Genomic DNA, 19,709 nt, shown 5'->3' with positions numbered 1-19,709 from the left:
CTCCGCGGGCCCCGGTCTACTACCCACCTCAGCGGCGGGGCCCGCACGCTCATCTGGGCACGTCAGGGGGGCCTCCCCCGAGACCCGAGCAGAGTTTACAATGGTCACAGATGGAGGAGGGGCGACCCCAGGGACCGGGCGATCAGGGCCGCCGGCGATGATAGAGCTGACGCCCTTCCAGGTATCAGGGGTCCCAGATGCCCCTCCAAGCCGGGCCAGGGGGCAGTCCCTCCGGACGTGCCCCGACGCCCGGCGAAGAAAGCACCAGGCCACCCCCGAAGAATAATAAACCTGGTACTGGGCCCCTCGATGGGGCACCAGAAAGGACTCCTCCAAAGCCTCCCCGTCACGTGCCGCCGGCAGAACTTGAACCTGCACCTGCCGACAGAATGACAAAACGTGGCAGATGGCAGGGTCCTGACAGCCCAACGAAAGGGGGCTGAGGACAGACAGGGGCCTCCCCAGGGTGGAGAGGAATGGCAAAAGGGCGGCATTGGGGAGGAAGGGAGGAACAGAGGAGAAAACCACCCATACGCCCAGGTCCTCCAAAGGCTCGAGGGGGACGTGAATGTCCCCCACCGCCAAGCCCCTCTCCGCCGCCTCCTGGCCAGCAGCCTCCGACACCAGGAAGAACACCACCTTCCCAAACATCTTTGAGGCCACCACCATGGCCGTGGGCCCCACCACCCCCTCCAATGCCCGCACGTAGGTTACTACGTGGGGCGAGGCCGGCACCAGGAGGCAACGCACCCCATGATCCCTGGTGAAGGGTGGGACAGGGGCCCCGGCTGCTGGGAATGGTATTCTGGGAGATGGCTGTAGCAAACAGCAAGCGGAGGGGTCGCAGCCACGTGGGCGTACGCCCCGGGGGCCGAGGGAGCGGCACCTCCAGAGCTGGTGGAGGGAACAACAGGCCAGGGAGAAAGGGGAGCTGTGGCCGTTGACGGGGCCGCAGCGGGAGAAGGAACCACTGTCACCGGGGGTTTCACCTTCCAGGCAGGGCCCTTGCCCTTTTTCAACCCTCGGCCCTTCCCACCGGCCAAGGGAGCGGTCCCAGAAATGGAGGTGGCCGAGGTCACGGCAGCAGCAGCGGCGGAGTCTCGGGAGCCCCTATCTGTGCCTGCCAGTGCCTCAATGGCAGTGATGGCAGGCAGCCCGGTAGCGGCAGTCGAGGTGGCCATCGCAAGGGAGAGTGTAGGGAGGGGGACTGGAAGGGAACTGCAGGGGCGTCCACGGAAGTCCAAACCCCTGAATCACCCACCACAGAAAGGGAGGGAAGGGGACAGCCACTAGGGCAGGGAAATGGAAGGAAGGAGAAGGAGGAGTGGGAGGGGAGGGAAAGGGAGGAAAACAGCTACCACACCCCACTCGCTAGGCTGAAAGCAGGGTGGAGGGGTGCCAACAGAAAGGGACAAAAGAAGACAAGGAACACAATTCCAGCACAAGATGAAAAAGAAACCAGCTGCCCCGGCTTCACTAAGGAAAGGAAGGGAAAAACTAAAACATCATGGGAAAGTGTGCATCAGTGAGGGAATCAATAAAAAAAAAAAAAAAAAAAAAAAAAAAAAAAAAAAAGTGTGTGTGGGGGAAGAATCTCAAATGCCAACAGTGGAACGTGGGCATGCAGGCAATAAGGGCTGAACTGGAGGGGGGCAAGAAGCTTGGGGGCAGAATGCAGGGGAGGGCTAAATCAGGGGTGCCTCAGGCATGGAAAAAAGAACAGGGTGGGTTCAAAAAAAACAACCAAACTAGAAGAGGGGAAAATGGGACTGGCAACCACACCTGCACCATGGGACAAGGGCGGGGCAAACAAACTAATCAAGGACCAAAACACAAAACAGGGCAAACCAGAGCAAACAGGGCAGTAGAAAGGGGAAGGGCGGGGCAGGCAGCAAAAGGAAAGGAGGCAAGCAGCTGCAAGAACAGGGCAGTGGATGAGGCAGAGGAAAAGGGGGCCCACCGGCCAAATGCAGCAGGGGAGGGAGGACAAAGCCAAGGGAGGGGAAAAGAAATGAGCACCCACAGGCATCTGAAATACAAATACCCGTTCACTGCCGCTACGGTCTCTGGATGTTTAGAAAGGCAGAGCAAACTGCTGGGCTGGGGAGCAGAGAACAGAGCCAGAAGGCAGGTGGAAAGGTGGAGGGTGCAGTGGTGGTGGAGTGGGTGGACTAGGGGGAGGGCCCCAGGCCACTCCCCCAGCTCCCCACAGCAAAGGCACCTACCACCACAGAAGCAAGGATGTAACAAACCCCCTCCACAAAACAAGGCCTCCTCTACTCCCTCCTCAGCTCCAGCAGCAGTAACAGGCTCTCCGCAGCAGCAAGGGCAGCAGCAACCCAGCCAGGGAAAACCCCAAAAATGATGGCAAAAGTGGGGCCTTGCACTCCTCTGAGGGTCACATCAGCAGGGTCCTCCTCGCAGCAGCAGCCAGGGTGGCAACTGGCCAGCAGGACAACCTCAAAAGCGTGGAAGGCAGGTAGATCAGCCTCAGAAGGAGCAGGTCCCTGTTCCCTGGATAGCCAAACAAGGGCTACTCCAGGCCAATCAAGACACCTGACGCCAATTTAGCCAGTTAAGGTCGTTAGGCTAATGCTGCCACCTGACCTCAATTAACTGACAAAGGGTCAGGTAAGACTGATAGGCTAATGGAGACAGCTGGAACCAATTAAGGTCCCACTGATACTGCTTTAAAAGCTCTCCTTGCCAGTTCTCTTGAGTGAGCCCAGGTGAAAGGAGCTAGAGCCTTCATCCTGAGGCAAGGGTGAAGCTTGGAAAAGGGGAGCATAGGGAAGTGGCCCAGGGAATCAAAGCAGTGTTAGTGGCAGAGGGAAGCTGCTAACAACTGCTATCCTTAGGGTCCCTGGGTTGGAACCTGGAGTAGAGGGTGGGCCCAGGTTCCCCTCTTTCTCCCCCCCCCCATGATCTACAGAGATCCCTTTGGGCTGTATAAGTAGGGGCATTGCTAGTAGATTGAGGGATGTGATCATTCTCCTCTATTTGACATTGGTGAGGCCTCATCTGGAGTACTGTGTCCAGTTTTGGGCCCCACACTACAAGAAGGATGTGCAAAAATTGGAAAGAGTCCAGTGGAGGGCAATAAAAATGATTAGGGGGCTGGGGCACATGACTTATGAGGAGAGGCTGAGGGAACTGGGATTGTTTCTTCTGCAGAAGAGAAGAATGAGGGGGGGGGGGGATTTGATAGCTGTTTTCAACTACCTGAAAGGGGATTCCAAAGAGGATGGATCTAGACTCATCTCAGTGGTACCAGATGACCGAACAAGGAGCAATGGTCTCAAGTTGCAGTGGGGGAGGTTTAGGTTGGATATTAGGAAAAACTTCTTCACTAGAGGGTGGAGAAGCACTAGAATGGGTTACCTAGGGAGGTGGTGGAATTTCCTTCCTTGGAGGTTTTTAAGGTCAGGCTTGACAAAGCCCTGGCTGGGATGATTTAGTTGGGAATTGGCCCTGCTTTGAGCAGGGGATTAGACTAGATGACCTCCTGAGGTCCCTTCCAACCCTGATATTCTATGAAAGGGGGAACAGACTTGGATCCAGGCAGGAGACCAAACTGTCTAAGGAGCAACAGAGACTGTGGGTATTCCACTTTCCCATGTCCCATACAGGCCTGTGATGAAAGTAGCTCAATCTGTAACCTTTGCTGCCTTACTGGGAAAGGAAGGTCATATTGTGTGCCCCAGTGAGCTTCTGAGTCCACTATATCCGCCAGGAAGCACGGGACCCACCAATACAGGCTTGGAGCTTCGTCACACCAGGTAATAACCATAGGGAAGCTGAACAAACAAAACAGTTAGAATATTAAATCTAACTTAAATTTGATTATAAAAGTCAGGTTTAAAAAACTATAAGTGATCCCACAAGTCAGGGTCAGTTGAGACTCGAGAGAGAGACAGTGAGAGAGCTGGATTCTCACCACACCACTCAATGAAGCTTGAATTGATCTGGGGTCCTACGTGGTGGTGGTAGCTGAGAGTCCAGAGTGCTGGAGACAGGTGGAGCCCCCACGATCAGTCAGGAGAAGATGAAGTCCCAATGGAACTGATGCAGATTTTGGATCTAGGCAACAGAGCACTTACTTGAGCATGGGTAGGGTTTTTTGTAGAGAAACAGTGGTTCAAGAACATAAGAATGGCCATACTGGGTCAGACCAAAGGTCTATCTAGCCCAGTATCCTGTCTACCGACAGTGACCAATGCCAGATGCCCCAGAGGGAGTGAACTTCACAAGTAATGATCAAGTGATCTCTCTCCTGCCGTCCATATCTACCCTCTGACAAACAGAGGCTAGGGACACCATTCCTTACCCATCCTGGCTAATAGCCATTAATGGACTTAACCTCCATGAATTTATCTAGTTCTCTTTTAAACGCTGTTATAGTCCTAGCCTTCACAACCTCCTCAGGCAAAGAGTTTCACAGGTTGACTGTGTGAAGAAGAACTTCCTTTTATTTGTTTAAACCTGCTGTCCATTAATTTCATTGGGTGGCCCCTAGTTCTTATACTATGGGAACAAGTAAGCAACTTTTCCTTATTCACTTTCTCCACACCACTCATGATTTTATATACTTTTATCATATTCCCCCCTTAGTCTCCTCTTTTCCAATCTGAAAAGTCCTAGGGTATGTCTACACTACGGGATTAATCCGAATTTAGATAATTCGGATTTGAGAAACAGGTTGTATAAAGTCGAAATGAGTGCGGCCACACTAGCACAGTAATTCGGTGGTGTGCGTCCAAGTACCGGGGCTAGCGTCGATTTCTGCACCGTTGCACTGTGGGTAGCAATTCCATAGCTATCCCATAGTTCCCGCAGTCTCCCGCGCCCATTGGGATTGTGGGTTAAGATCCCAGTGCCTGATGGGACAAAAAACATCGTCGCAGGTGGTTCTGGGTACAGCCTCACTTCCTCCCTCCCTCCCTCCCTGCATGAAAGCAACGGACGGCAGACAACCATTTTTGCGCCTTTTTTCCTGGGTGGGTGAACACTGCAGACTCCATACCACGGCAAGCATGGAGCCCGCTGAGGTCAAGACAGCACTCATGAATATTGTAAACACCTCGCACGTTCTCGTGGAGTTTATGCTCAGCCAGGACCAGAAAAACGAGGAGAGGAGGCAGCGGCGGCGGCAGCGCAGCGACAAGCATGATGAGGACATGGACACGGACACGGACACAGAATTCAGTGAAACCACAGGCCCCGGTGCTTTGGAGATCATGTTGTTAATGGGGCAGATTCTATCCATGGAACGCCGATTCTGGGCAAGGGAAACAAGCACAGACTGGTGGGACCGCATAGTGTTGCAGGTCTGGGACGATTCCCAGTGGCTGCGGAACTTTCGCATGCGTAAGGGCACTTTCATGGAACTTTGTGACTTGCTGTCCCCTGCCCTGAAACGCCAGAATACCAAGATGAGAGCAGCCCTCACAGTTGAGAAGCGCGTGGCGATAGCCCTGTGGAAGCTTGCAACGCCAGACAGCTACCGGTCAGTCGGGAATCAATTTGGAGTGGGCAAATCTACTGTGGGGGCTGCTGTGATGCAAGTAGCCAAAGCAATCACTCAGGTGCTGCTACGAAAGTTAGTGACTCTGGGAAATGTGCAGGCTATAGTGGATGGTTTTGCTGCAATGGGATTCCCTAACTGTGGTGGGGCAATAGACGGAACCCATATCCCTATCTTGGTACCGGAGCACCAAGCCACCGAGTACATAAACCGCAAGGGGTACTTTTCAATGGTGCTGCAAGCACTTGTGGATCACAAGGGACGTTTCACTAACATCAACGCGGGCTGGGCGGGAAGGGTTCATGACGCTCGCGTCTTCAGGAACACTACTCTGTTTAAAGGGCTGCAGCAAGGGACTTACTTTCCGGACCAGAAAATAACCGTTGGGGATGTTGAAATGCCCATAGTTATTCTTGGGGACCCAGCCTACCCCTTAATGCCATGGCTTATGAAGCCATACACAGGCAGCCTGGACAGGAGTCAGGAGCTGTTTAACTACAGGCTAAGCAAGTGCAGAATGGTGGTAGAATGTGCATTTGGCCGTTTAAAAGGTCGCTGGCGTTCATTATTGACTCGCTCTGACCTCAGCCAAAGAAATCTCCCCATTGTTATTTCTGCTTGCTGTGTGCTCCACAATCTCTGTGAAAGTAAGGGGGAGACCTTTATGGCAGGGTGGGAGGCTGAGGCAAATCGCCTGGCTGCTGATTACGCGCAGCCAGACACCAGGGCGATTAGAAGATCACACCATGAAGCGCTGTGCATCAGAGAAGCTTTGAAAACCAGTTTCATGGCTGGCCAGGCTACCGTGTGAAATATCTGTTTGTTTCTCCTTCATAAAAACCCTCCCCCTTTACTGACTGATTTTCTGTAAGGAACCCACCCTGCCCCTTCCCCCAGCTTTCTTTCAAACCAAATAAAGTCACTATCATTTAAAAATCATTTATTCTTTATTAATAGATTAGAAAAAGAGGGAGGGAACCCGGGTGGTATTTGGGAGGAGGATTGCTGGGAAGGAAAAAGCCACAAAGAAAAGGTTAAAAAAATGACAGCCTTTTGCTTGCGCTGTCTACTGGGGTGGAATGGGAAGGTGTACGGAGCCTCCCCCCCCGCGTTCTTACACGTCTGGGTGAGGAGGATACGGAACATGGGGAGGGGGGAGGGTGGAACAGGGGCTGAAGCGGCAGTCTGTTTTCCAGCAGCCGTTCCTGAACCTCCACCAGACGCCGGAGCAGCCCCAGCGTTGCATCCTTCATCCTCTGGTCTTCCTGCCGCCATCTCTCATCTCGATCGTCCCTCCTCTCCTCACGTTGGTCCCTCCTCTCCTCACGTTGGTCCCTCCTGTCCTCACGTTCACTGACTTCTTTCCTATACTTTGAAACTGTTTCCTTCCACTCATTCAGATGAGCTCTGTCACTCCTGCTGGATTGCATAATTTCAGAAAACATCTTGTCTCGCGTCTTCTTCTTACGACGCCTTATCTGTGATAACCTTCGGGATGGAGGAGGGAGGCTTGAGGAATTTGCAGCTGCTGTAGGGAGGGGAAAAAAGAGAGAATTGTTTTAAAAGCTACATTTTGCAGAACAATGCTTATACTCTTTCACGGTGACCAACACTGTTCACATTACATAGCACATGTGATTTCTGTGCAAGGTCGCATTTTGCCTCTTAATGCTGAGTGCCTGTGGCTTTGCTGCTAGAGATCACAGGTCTGGGCAACAGAATTCGGCTTGCATGCGGCCATGGTAAGCTTCTGCGCCGTCCTTTCCCACATACCAAGCATAGCTTGTAGAGTGCTGCAGAAGCCTGGCCAATCTCAGCCAGTTGGGGGGGGGGGCAGTGTGGTGGGGCTTGTCTGGGCCCCTTCAGGCAAGTAGAGTGCTGCGGTTTTTCTGTTAACATTCAGCAGCACCAGAAAACAAACTAACCCCCCCCACTCTCGCCATGAATTCTCTGGGATGATCGCTGTACCCCTCCCCGCCACCGCGTGGCTGGTATCAGGGAAGATCCCTGCAGGCACCAAACTACCCCCCCCCCCGCCGCCGCCCCCCCCCCCCCCCCGCCATGAATTCTCTGGGATGATCACGGTACCCTCCCCCCACCGCGTGGCTGGTAACAGGGAAGATCCCTGCTAGCCAAACGCGAAAAACTCAGGGCCAATTTCCCATCTGCGCTTGGCTAACTGCAGGGAAGGATTTATTTTCCGCCACAGGCAAACAGCCCAGTAGGAACGGCCATCTCTGTCCCCTTAATTAAGTTCCCGTATTTCAACCAGGTTACCAGGAGTGATATCACTCTCCTGAGGATTACACAACAAGATAAAGAACGGATGTTGCTTGAATGCCAGCAAACACCGGGACCATACGCTGCCAGGCTTTGTCAGGCAATGATACCAGATTACTTGCTGCAAGCATGGCGTGGTCAAGTGTCCTACCATGGAGGAGGGAATAAAGATGCACTGCCCAGAAACCTTCTGGCAAGGCTTTCGGAGTACCTCCAGGAGAGCTTCATTGAGATGTCCCTGGAGGATTTCCGCTCCATCCCCAGACACGTTAACAGACTTTTCCAGTAGCTGCAGACTTTTCCGGTAGCTGAACTGACCGCGAATGCAAAGTCAGGCAAAGTAATCATTAAAAACCGTTTGCTTTTAAAACAAGTTTTATATTTTAAAAGGTAAACTCACCTGAGGTCCCTTCCATGGGGTCAGAGTCTTGGGTACTGGCTTGGGAGGGTACTTCAGTCAGGGTGATAAAAAGATCCTGGCTGTTGGGGAGAAGGGAGTGCTGTGTGCTCTCTGCAAGCTCATCCTCCTCCTCCTCCTCCTCCTCTACCCCATCGGCAGAATCCTCAGGCGTCGAGACTATCCCCGACCCAGAATCCACGAACAAAGGTGGGGTAGTGGTGGCAGCCCCCCCTAGAATTGCATGCAGCTCGGCGTAGTAGCGGCATGGCCGCGGCTCTGACCCGGAGCGACCGTTTGCCTCCTTTGTTTTCTGATAGGCTTGTCTGAGCTCCTTGACTTTCACGCGGCACTGCTCAGAGTCCCTATTGTGGCCTCTCTCCATCATGCCCTTGGAGATTTTTTCAAAAGTTTTTGCATTTCGTCTTTTAGAACGAAGTTCTGCAAGCACTGAATCCTCTCCCCATACAGCGATCAGATCCAGTACCTCCCTCACGGTCCATGCTGGTGCTCTTTTTTGATTATCAGCCTGCATGGTTACCTGTGCTGATGAGGTATCTGTGGTCACCTGTGCTCTCCACGCTGGGCAAACAGGAAATGAAGTTCAAATGTTCGCGGGGCTTTTCCTGTCTACCTGGCCAGTGCATCCGAGTTCAGATTGCTGTCCAGAGCGGTCACAATGATGCACTGTGGGATAGCTCCCGGAGGCCAATACCATCGAATTGCGGCCACACTAACCCTAATTCGAATTGCTAAAATCGATTTTGGCACTACTCCGCTCGTTGGGGTGGAGTACAGAAATCGATTTAAAGGGCACTTTAAATCGAATTAAATAGCGTTGTTGTGTGGACGGTTACAGGGTTAATTCGAATTAAAGCTGATAAATCCGAATTAAAGTCGTAGTGTAGACCAGGCCCTAGTCTCTTTAATCTCTCCTCATATGGGACCAATTCCAAACCCCTAATCATTTTTGTTGCCCTTCTCTGAACCTTTTCTAATGCCAGTATATCTTTTGTGAGATAAGACCACATCTGCACACAGTATTCAAGATGTGGGCATACCATGGATTCATATAAGGGCAATAAAGTATTCTCTGTCTTATTCTCTATCCCTTTTTTAATGATTCCTAACATCCTGTTTGCTTTTTTGACTGCCGCTGCACACTGCATGGATGTCTTCAGAGAACTATCCACGATGGCTCCAAGATCTCTTTCCTGATTAGTTGTAGCTAAATTAGCCCCCATCATATTGTATGTATAGTTGGGGTTATTTTTTCCAATGTGCATTACTTGACATTTATCCACATTAATTTCATTTGCCATTTTGTTGTCCAATCACTTAGTTTTGTGAGATCTTTTTTACGTTCTCCACCATCTGCTTTGGTCTTAACTATCTTGAGCAGTTTAGTGTCATCTGCAAACTTTGCCACCTCACTGTTTACCCCTTTCTCCAGATCATTTATGAATAAGTTGAATAGGATTGGTCCTAGGACTGACCCTTGGGGAACACCACTAGTTACCCCTTTCCATTCTGAGAATTTACCATTTATTCCTACCCCTTGTTCCCTGTCTTTTAACCAGTTCTCAATCCTTGAAAGGATCTTCCCTCTTATCCCATGACAACTTAATTTACATAAGAGCCTTTGGTGAGGGACTTTGTCAAAGGCTTTCTGGAAATCTAAATAAAGGGAGAATACTCGATTTGTATATGGGTGAACTGATGGTTCAAGGGAGTATACCAGAGTTGTTTTGTTCAGGCTAGACAATGGGAACTGCTCATTCCTGGCTATGGGCGGTGTTCCTTCCAGGGAGCTCACAATGCAATTAGGCAGCTTCACTATTTTGGATACCAATAAAGGATTTATTACTAGAATTGGTCTGATAACTACTGAGCTGGGTGTGTGCAGGTGTAGGTTCATTAACATCTGGAGCAGAGATCCCCAGCATGCAGTGCTTCCCTGCCTTTCTGGTCCCAGAGTTCTGTGCGGTTCTTGCTTTGGAATAGCTGTTCTCCATTCTGTATGCTAATGGAGATGCCTCCCTGTCCCATCCTTGATGCAAATGAGGCTGGGGGGGTTTCCTTAATCCTGTCACCCTTATCCCAGGGGTTTAGCTGTGTCTCCCACGGCCTTTTCATTGCTTTTTGTAAGTTTTTTCTTCTGATCGGTTTTGGTTCAAGCAGAGGCTGTGGGGGAGAACTTCTTTCATGAGTCAGACAGGCTGGGTACTGCACCCTGGTTCCCCAAGAACACAGAGCTGTTAGGTAACAGGGGTTGCTGCTGGTCCTCTTCCATTTCTATTCATTGTGTTTGCAAATAATTGTCAGGGGCATACCGAGTGTGTGAGAGAGCTGCCACTTGTGGTTTTTATGAATGGCCTTGAGATGCCCTCTTTAGACTTATCATTTCTGCTGAGGGAAACAGGAAAAATACCTAATGTTACCCTGAAGCAGTTTTCAGGGCCATGTGATAAAATTTCATAACATGGAGTTAAATTGCTGATTGAGTAAACAATGATAAATTGGTTGTGGAGTTTCTTGTATAAATGGATGAATCCTCAGCCCTGAATTTGAAAGCCGAAGAGGACTTTCAAGGTTTCTAACACCATATCAGCTGCTCAGTAACACCATCTCAGAATAGGTGAGTTGAGCTGATCTTTGTGTCATGGCTGCATAACTGAATGTGTGGGTGGAAGCATCTGTTAGTCTTTCCTAGTTTACTCTAAGCTATTGTGCTGTAAACTTGTTGCCATTAACTTGAATGTGCAGTTAAAATCTAACTGCATCAAACAGAAGCTCCTGTCAATGTGCAGAGATGTTTGTTTCCATATACTGCATGTACTTTCAGTCTGAAATGACTTTAGTTAGATTAAGAAAAATATTGGTCAGAAAGAACAATAGTGAAGTCACCATGAAGGGGTGTGTGTGTGATATCTAGGACAGGCAGAAGCAACTCTCAGAGCAAAATGGCTACAGAATTCTGCAAACAGGGCTCTTAGAAACATAAAGGTGAAATAAAAAGAAAACAAAGCATCAGTTTCATCACTTATACTGCATTGTAAACCTCTGACAGCATCACAGAATGAACTGAAGGCCTTTGCCAGGATGAAGAAGGTTGCAACCTGTCAAAGAGACCCAGCAACTTGGGATTCTGCTATGGCTGTCATGAATTGTAGGAGGCTTTCTTCATGTCCTCCTTTTAGGCTGTGAGGGAAAGAAGAAAATGGAGTAACATTCTGGGGTGTATATTGATGAGGCAAAGTAGTAAAAATGGTTGCGTTTAGATCTGGCCTAGCTGGCTCATTTTAACTAAGCTCAACCTAAACTCAGTCTTTTTCCCAGTCAAGATAAGGCCTTTGTCTAAGTCTCTGGTGACACCCCCATCACCCTTTTTCTAACATTATTCATAGAATAATAGATTTTAAGCCCAGAAGGACAACTTGGACCATCAAGTCTGAATTCCTGTATACCACAGGCTGAGAACTAAGCCCATCCTTAAGCTCTTGGCTGAATCAAGGCCAAACTGAGGATTTGGAGGGTGTCTGGGTCTAAGGCAGGTGGAAAAAGCAACTTTCCTCTTTCAAGCACTGTATTTGCTATAGAGTTCTGTTCTTCAGTGGAACCCAGGTTGATCCAGTGACTATATGGATGGGCTCAGTACTGAGAAAAGCAACAGAGGGTCCTGTGGCACCTTTGAGACTAACAGAAGTACTGGGAGCATAAGCTTTCGTGGGTCAGAACCTCACTTCTTCAGATGCAAGTAATGGAAATCTCCAGAGGCAGGTATATATCAGTGTGGAGATAACGAGGTTAGTTCAATCAGGGAGGGTGAGGTGCTCTGCTAGCAGTTGAGGTGTGAACACCAAGGGAGGAGAAACTGTTACTGAGTATCAGAGGGCTACCCCTCTGATACTCAGTACTGAGAGTTCAGTCAGAAGCTCTGCATTGTGGGAAGGTTTTAGTATCTGACTCCTATCTCCTGTCTGCTCCTCTACAGGATTCCCATCCTGGGCACAGCTTGCTGTTCTGTACCTGGTCTTTCCTTTGCTGTTAAACTTCCTACTGGCAACATGTAGCTCTTTCATGGCTCTGAAGGTGATATCCTGAACCTGGAAGATATCAGAACAAAGGGTGGTGAGCCATGAAACAATCAAAAGGCTGGTTGATATCTTAGATGGAATGAAATTCATGCTGGGCTAGAAATGAACAGAACAGGGGTTTGGAGAGGTTTGGTTAAAGATTCTCTCTCTTCTCCCCTCCTCCCCAACCCCCCCCCCCCCCCCCACATAGATCTTAAGGCCAGAAGGGACAACCAGACAGTGTCACCCAGGGATTGTAAGAATCCGGCCAATCATTTCTGGTTGCACTAGTGTAAATCTCTTGGACACCCAATCTCATTTTAAAGACTTCAAGTGATGGATTGAGACCTGCCACATCTCTCATTAGCTTGTGCCAATGGTTAATAACCCTAATTGTTAAAAAGGCACATTTTATTTCCAGTCTCAGTTTGTCTAAGTGGGTGGGGAAGGGGCACAGCTCTGGCACTAGAGCAGGTGGGGATAGCCCTGGCTGTGGCTGCTGGCAGCCCCCAATGCTGATGGCTCCGGCCCCAGCTGCAGCTGAAGAAGTCATGGAAGTCTGTTAAAGTAACCAAATCTGTGACCTTCATGACTAAATCGTATTCTTCCTCATGAGTTAAGATCCAGAGATCCCATATGTGATCTCTGCTGCCAACAACGCCTCCATGGGCTTGGTTTTTCAGAAGTGGTGGCCCGTATGGGGAGTGAAGACCAATGCACGGGAGTGACAGGAAGGGTACAGAGAGAGAGGTGGTGAGGCTGCTGAGCTTTGGGTGCTAATGGATTCCAAGAAGTGAAGGAACATTGCTGTCAGGGAGGCTATACAGTAGCTAGCAATGGAGCCGTTTTAATATACAATGCCCCAGCTTCTCCACAAAGAGTGTTAGGGTTACAATGGAATGGAATGTGGCCATGACATGCTAGAGTGATGGTTCCTGAAAGTGTCCATCCTAGCCCCTGGAGTTTTCATAACTCTGAAACCTTCACTTTTTCCACCTGAAATTTTCCAGGCTTGTTCTCTGCCTAGAGGTGAATTTATTTATTTATTCCCCCCCCCGCCCTCCCCCCCCCCCCAGAATGTTTGAATAAAAAAGCTCAGACACTTTTGAATACCAGGAAATAATTTTTGTTTTTCTCATGATATCAAGTTTGGTGGACATTTGTGGTTTTTTTTTTCTTTTTTACCAGCCCCAAATCAAAACAACTGCTGCCTTGAATGGTGGGATCTGTATTCCTTATCTACTGTTTGTGAGGAAACACACAGCATAGTCCCCACTCCTTTGCCCATCCCTCCTTCCTAATCATCCCCAAGGAAATACTGACACCCCATACTTCTGCAGCAACCATCTGATCCCACCACTCCTTCCTGCAGAGCCACATAGCCCTTGGGAGCACCCTTGGAAGAAGAGTGAGAAAGGGAGCTGGGGAAAGGTACAAGGCAACACGAAGGGGCCCAGGGGTGTCTGCCCAGTGGATCCAGGCCCATACCATCTCCAGCTCTGTGGTGAGCTGCAGTGTTTACAGATTTCCTCCTTGCCACAACTTTTCTTTTGACCTGTATCTCTCCCCCCCCCCCCCTCTTTCAGGTCCCCACTCAGCCTGACAGAGTGCACCCCCCCCCCCATAGCATTTGGCCTGTTTAGGATCCTGGCCCATATTTGGCTCAATCTCACCCTCAGTGTGTTTACCATTCTTTTGTCCCTTAGTGGGCTTCTCACTCACCTTACCGTTGCAATAGCACCATCTCTGTGGCCATGTTTCTATCCAGTAGCCCGAGACAGGTAGCCAACATAGGCACCTGGCAAGTGTATTTAGGAAGGAACTGCTCTGCCCCAAACAATGACATTATTACCACCATCTCCTGAAATAGGGACCCCAATGTGCTGGGTGCTGCGCACACACGTCCCTGCCCTGAAGAGTTTTAGACAGGACAGACAGATGGTGAGGCAAAGGGGAGAGATTATCCCCACTTCTCAGACACAGAACTGAGGTGCAGTGATTAAGCGACCTGCCCAAGGTCTTGTGGGACATTGGGGTCAGAGCCAGAAATTGGATCCAGATCTCCCAATATCTTTAGCCTCTAGAGCTTCAACCTCAAGGTCATCTGTTCTCTCTAATACAGAACCAAAATGAGGTCTGCAAATCCCACAGAAAACCTAAGTGGGCACCACAGAGTGCCCTGTTACTCAGCTGGCTGACCACCTTCAGCCATTCACATCTAAGGGCTACATTGTGCCCCTGCCTTGCTGGCCATTCAATGGAGGAGGAAACAAGTTGCTCTGGATCCCAACTTCCTGGAAGTAAGTGTGTGTGTGTGTGTGTGTGTGTGTGTGTGTGTGCCACTCAACATTATAGACAGAAGCAGCACTACTGCCTGGAGCACAACATATGATGGTTCCTCTCTAACTGATTCTGATGAAACTGAACCTGGAATTTTGTTCCATTTCAATATCAGAAAGAGGCAGAGAGCAACTGGCTGGAATTTAGAGACTATAATCCAATCTCATACTTTCAGGGCTTCAGCTGGTCAGCCACAGGTGTCAGGAAGGAAGTTTTAGCACAACTGGCTAGATGTGTTAGAATATCAGGGTTGGAAGGGACCTCAGGAGGTATCTAGTCCAACCCCCTGCTCAAAGCAGGACCAATTCCCAACTAAATCATCCCAGCCAGGGCTTTGTCAAGCGGGGTCTTAAAAAATCTCCAAGGAAGGAGACTCCACCACTTCCCTAGGTAACGCATTCCAGTGCTTCACCACCCTCCTAGTGAAATAGTGTTGTCTAATATCCAACCTAGCCCTCCCCCACTGCAACTTGAGACCATTGCTCCTTGTTCTGTGTTCTGGGATTTGGGTTTTTGTTTGTTTGGTTTTTTTTTGGCTTCCTCTGAAGCACCAGACACTGTCCGCAGCTGGGGACAGCACACCAGATGGGGTGGTGTAGTGCTTGGAGGTGGTACAAAGAATCCTTTTCCAAGATGCCTGACTAGTGTGTCTTGCTCACATGCTCGGGGTCTAACTGATTGCCAGGTGTGGTGTCAGGAAGGCATTTTCCCCAGATCAGATTCGCTGGGACCTTGGGGGTGGGGGTTCTCCTTCCACTGCAGCATGGACAGGGATGGTGTCCCTAGCCTCTGTTTGCCAGAAGCTGGGAATGGGTGACAGGATGGATCACTTGATGATTACCTGTTCTGTTCCTTCCCTCTGGGGCACCTGGCATTGGCCACCATCAGAATACAGGATACTGGGCTAGATGGACCTTTGGTCTGACCCAATATGGCTGTTCTTGTGTTCATGGGGTTTGGCTCATCTGGGCACATCTCTCTTAATCAAGTCCCTGCCATTGCAGACACCTCAGGCATTAGTGGCACCTCGGTGTCTCCTGTTCTCTGCCTGTGGCACACAGTTTAATCTCCTGGGGACTGAAATGCTTTAGTCTAACTGAAATCTTTGGGCTTAACATAGAGGGATCAGGTGAACTGTAATAGCCTGTGATACACAGGAGGTCACACTACATGATCTCATGGTTCCTTCTGGCCTTAAACTCTATGCAACTATGAAACTAGGAAAGAGGACTGCAATGATTAGAGAGTTGTGGGAACTGATTTATGAGATGGTCAAAAGATCAAAATGTGGATAGTATGACAAAGGTGGGGGTATCTACAAGGATTGGAGAAGTCTAAACACAAAGGAGGGGTGTGATTAAATAAAGTGGAGAGGGGAAGAACTCCCTTTTATGGACACCCAGACAATCAGTTAGCCATAAAGTCCCTCTTGGTGGCTGCTTGCTTTACCTGTAAAGGGTTTAAAAAGTCCGCAGGTAAAGAAAAGGTAGTGGGCACCTGACCAAAAGAGCCAATGGGAAGGCTAGAACTTTTTAAAATGGGGGGGGGGGAAGCTTTCCCTTTGTGTCTCCATTGTTCTCTCTAGGCTGCAGGGACAGAGCAGCAATCCTGTAAGCAGCTTTAAGCCCGGTATGATCATAAATCATCAGATCATACCTAGAACTACTTACCTGAAACTCCAAATGTGTAAGTAGATCAGAATGTTTAGCTAAACGTGATCAGGTTTATTTCTGTTTATTTTTTAAGGCTTGTGGATCTCCTCTGTGCTAACCCCAGATGCTTTCTGTTTGCTTGTAACCTTTAAGCTGAACCCCCCAAGAAAGCTATTTTGGGTGCTTAATTTTTCTAATTGTTTCTTTTAAGATCTAGCAAAAGGCCTAAGTTCCAGATGTAATTTTTTTCCTTTTTGTTTTTAATTAAATTTACCTTTCTTAAGAACAGGATTGGATTTTTGGTGTCTAAGAGGTTTGTGCATGTTGTTTGATTAGCTGGTAACCACAGCTAATTTCCTTTTTTCTTTCTCATCTCTTCCTGGGGCAGGGGGGTAAAAGGGGCTTGAGGGTACCCCACAGGGACAAATTCCCAAGTGCTCCTTCCTGGGTTCAAAGGGTTTTTTGCATTTGGGTGGTGGCAGCGTTTACCAAGCCAAGGTCAGAGAGAAGCTGTACCTTGGGAGTGTAATACAAGTCTGGAGTGGCCAGTATTAATTTTCAGAATCCTTGCGGGCCCTCACCTTCTGCACTCAGAGTGCTAGAGTGGGGATTCAGCCTTGACAAGGGGGAAAGACTATCTAGGAAGAAATGAGGGTTGCATGAACCCAGGAGTGATTGGGGGGGGGGGGAGTTAAGGAAATTAAAATGTAAGAAGAATATGGGGAATGTCTCCCTAAAGGTGGAGTAAATGAGGCTATGAAATAATTTCCCAACATCCTGTATGAGGTAGAAACCCCGGCAGCTGAGACATTTAAAAATGGACTGGACAAAACACTACAAGCTGTTCTGCAGGGAAAGATCCTATTGGTATGACAGACACCTCTTACTCTGCTTCCTTGGAGGTTTTTAAGGCCCAGCTTGACAAAGCCCTGGCTGGGATGATTTAGCTGGGAATTGGTCCTGCTTTGAGCAGGGGGTTGGACTAGATGACCTCTTGAGGTCCCTTCCAACCCTGATATTCTATGATTCTATGATTCTATGCTGTGCACTGTATTTCAGGGTTCCCCAGAGACTGTGACAGTATCCCCAAGAGCAGCAGCAGAGTCTGTCATCCGGCCAGAGGTGAAAGTAAGCCAGTCCAGTCCGGCGTACCGGCAAGAGCCAGTACACCGTGCCAGACTGGACTGGCTTCTGCAGTGGTGATTTCAAGGGCCCAGGGCTCCAGCCACTGCGGGGAGCCCTGGGCCCTTTAAATCCCTGCCGAAGCTCCAGCAGCCGGGTTCCCATGGTGATTTAAAGGGCCCGGAGCTCTGTGGCAGCCAGAGTCTGAGCCCCAGGGCCTTTAAATCTTGAAAGGCCCCGCCTTTTCCAGTTGAGGCCACACCCCCACTCAGGACTCCAGCATACCGGTAAGTCCTCCAAGTTACTTTCACCCCTGCAGAAGGCTCTCACCCACTGGTGGTGTGGTGCAACATGGACACTGAAGGACAAGTCTGGACGGTTGTACAGAGAAATTCTTACAACATAGAACTTGAGTGGAATGATTCCTGAGCAAACTACAAGTATGGATTTGGTGATGTGCAAAGTGATTATTGGCTGGGGAATGAGTAAATCTCTTTGCTCACAATCCAGGGAGCCTACAAAGTCCGCTTTGTTGTACAGGATGCATCCAACAATACTCACTATGCTGAATATGACACCTTCAGTGTTGATACTGAGTCACATGGCTATGCCTTGTGGCTGGGTAGGTCCACAGGAGCTGGAAAGGATTTAGTCACTAAGGAAGACAGAATGCATGACAACATGAAGTTTTCTACCTATGACAATGATCAGGACCTATCCAGTACCACAGACTGTGCAGAACATTATCAGGGAGGCTGGTGGCACAGCAAATGTTATGTCATGCTCAATGGGAAAGGCAAGAATGCTTCGTGGAGTGGAGTCTGTGTGGCTGGAGACTGCCGCTCTACCCTCATTCTTGTTAAACGGGTCTGCTGATCCTCCAGCAGGGGCTTGAACCCCGCTGGAGAGTCCATGATAGGAAAAACTATTTCACTAGAAGGGTGGTGAAGCACTGGAATGGGTTACCTAGGGAGGTGGTAGAATCTCCTTCCTTAAAGATTTTTAAGGCCTGGCTTGACACAGCCCTGGCTGGGATGATTTAGTTGGGGCTGGTCCTGCTTTGAGCAGGGGGGGTGGACTAGATGACCTCCTGATGTCTCTTCCAACCCTAATCTTCTATGATTCATTCTCTCTCCCCCAGGAGACATCTTCAGTGCAGAGTTAACTCAGGTGACTCAACCAGGTTTGAGCACCCAGGTCGGCCTATGTCTGGTGTGAGCAGCCTGACCCAAGTTACTGTGTCCTTGCTGGTGTTGAGCTCACCTGTGTGTGATGCAAGGACTTCTGGGGGCGCATCCCATAGTCCTTTGTGCTGCAGTGGGCTGAGCTGCTCTGTGATTCTTTCCCAATGAATTGTGGACACCCAGCCAGCCAGTTAGTTGTAAAATCCCTCTTGGTCTATTCTCTGCTTGCTTTACCTGTAAAGGGTTAACAAGCCCACAGGTAAAAGAAAAGGAATGGGCACCTGACCAAAAGAGCCAATGGGAAGGTATCAGAGTAGCAGCCGTGTTAGTCTGTATCCGCAAAAAGAAGAACAGGAGTACTTGTGGCACCTTAGAGACTAACAAATTTATTAGAGCATAAGCTTTCGTGGACTACAGCCCACTTCTTTGGATGCAATGGGAAGGTAGAACTTCATAAAATTGTGTGTGGGGGGGGACTTTCCCTTTGTCTGTTCTCTGGGCTGCAGGGATGGAGCGGCAATGCTGTGTAAGGTTTGAACCAGGAATGAAAATTCATTTTAGAATCACAATCATAGAATCTCAGGGTTGGAAGGGACCTCAGAAGGTCATCTAGTCCAACCCCCTGCTCAAAGCAGGACCAACCCCCAACTAAATCATCCCAGCCAGGGCTTTGTCAAGCCTGACCTTAAACCTCCAAGGAAGGAGATTCCACCACCTCCCTAGGTAATCCATTCCAGTGCTTCACCACCCTCCTAGTAAAATTTTCCCTAATATCCAACCTCCCCCATATCTTCCATACCTAGAAGAAATGATTTGGATAGGGAATGTTTAGACACAATCAGGTTTATTTTTTATTTTGGCTTATGACTCTCCTCTGTGCTAACCTCAGATTGCTTGCTTGTAACCTTTAAGCTGAATCCTCCAAGAAAGCTAGTTTGGGTGCTTAATTTTTGGAATTGCTCTTTTAAAATCTAGCAAAAGCCTAAGTTCCAGATGTATTCTTTTTTGTTTTGAATAAAATTTACCGTTTTTAAGAGCAGGATTGGATTTTTGGTGTCCTAAGAGGTTTGTGCACATGTTGTTTAATTGTTTTCTTTCTCAGCTCTTCCCCAGAGTGGGGTGAAAGGGCTTGAG

General features: G+C 49.2%; 1 pseudogene; it reads left to right on the top strand.

Annotated features, from left to right (window-relative positions):
• The first annotated feature begins 1,059 nt into the window (after window positions 1–1,059).
• Window positions 1,060–18,267, top strand: LOC101940463 (fibrinogen-like protein 1-like protein; annotated as a pseudogene).
• The last annotated feature ends 1,442 nt before the right edge of the window (window positions 18,268–19,709 follow it).

The sequence above is a fragment of the Chrysemys picta genome, chromosome 19 (genome assembly GCF_011386835.1).
Source record: "Chrysemys picta bellii isolate R12L10 chromosome 19, ASM1138683v2, whole genome shotgun sequence".
NCBI lineage: Eukaryota > Metazoa > Chordata > Testudines > Emydidae > Chrysemys > Chrysemys picta.
The sequence above is the reverse complement of the archived record's forward strand: the minus strand, read 5'-3'. Positions and strand labels throughout refer to the sequence as shown.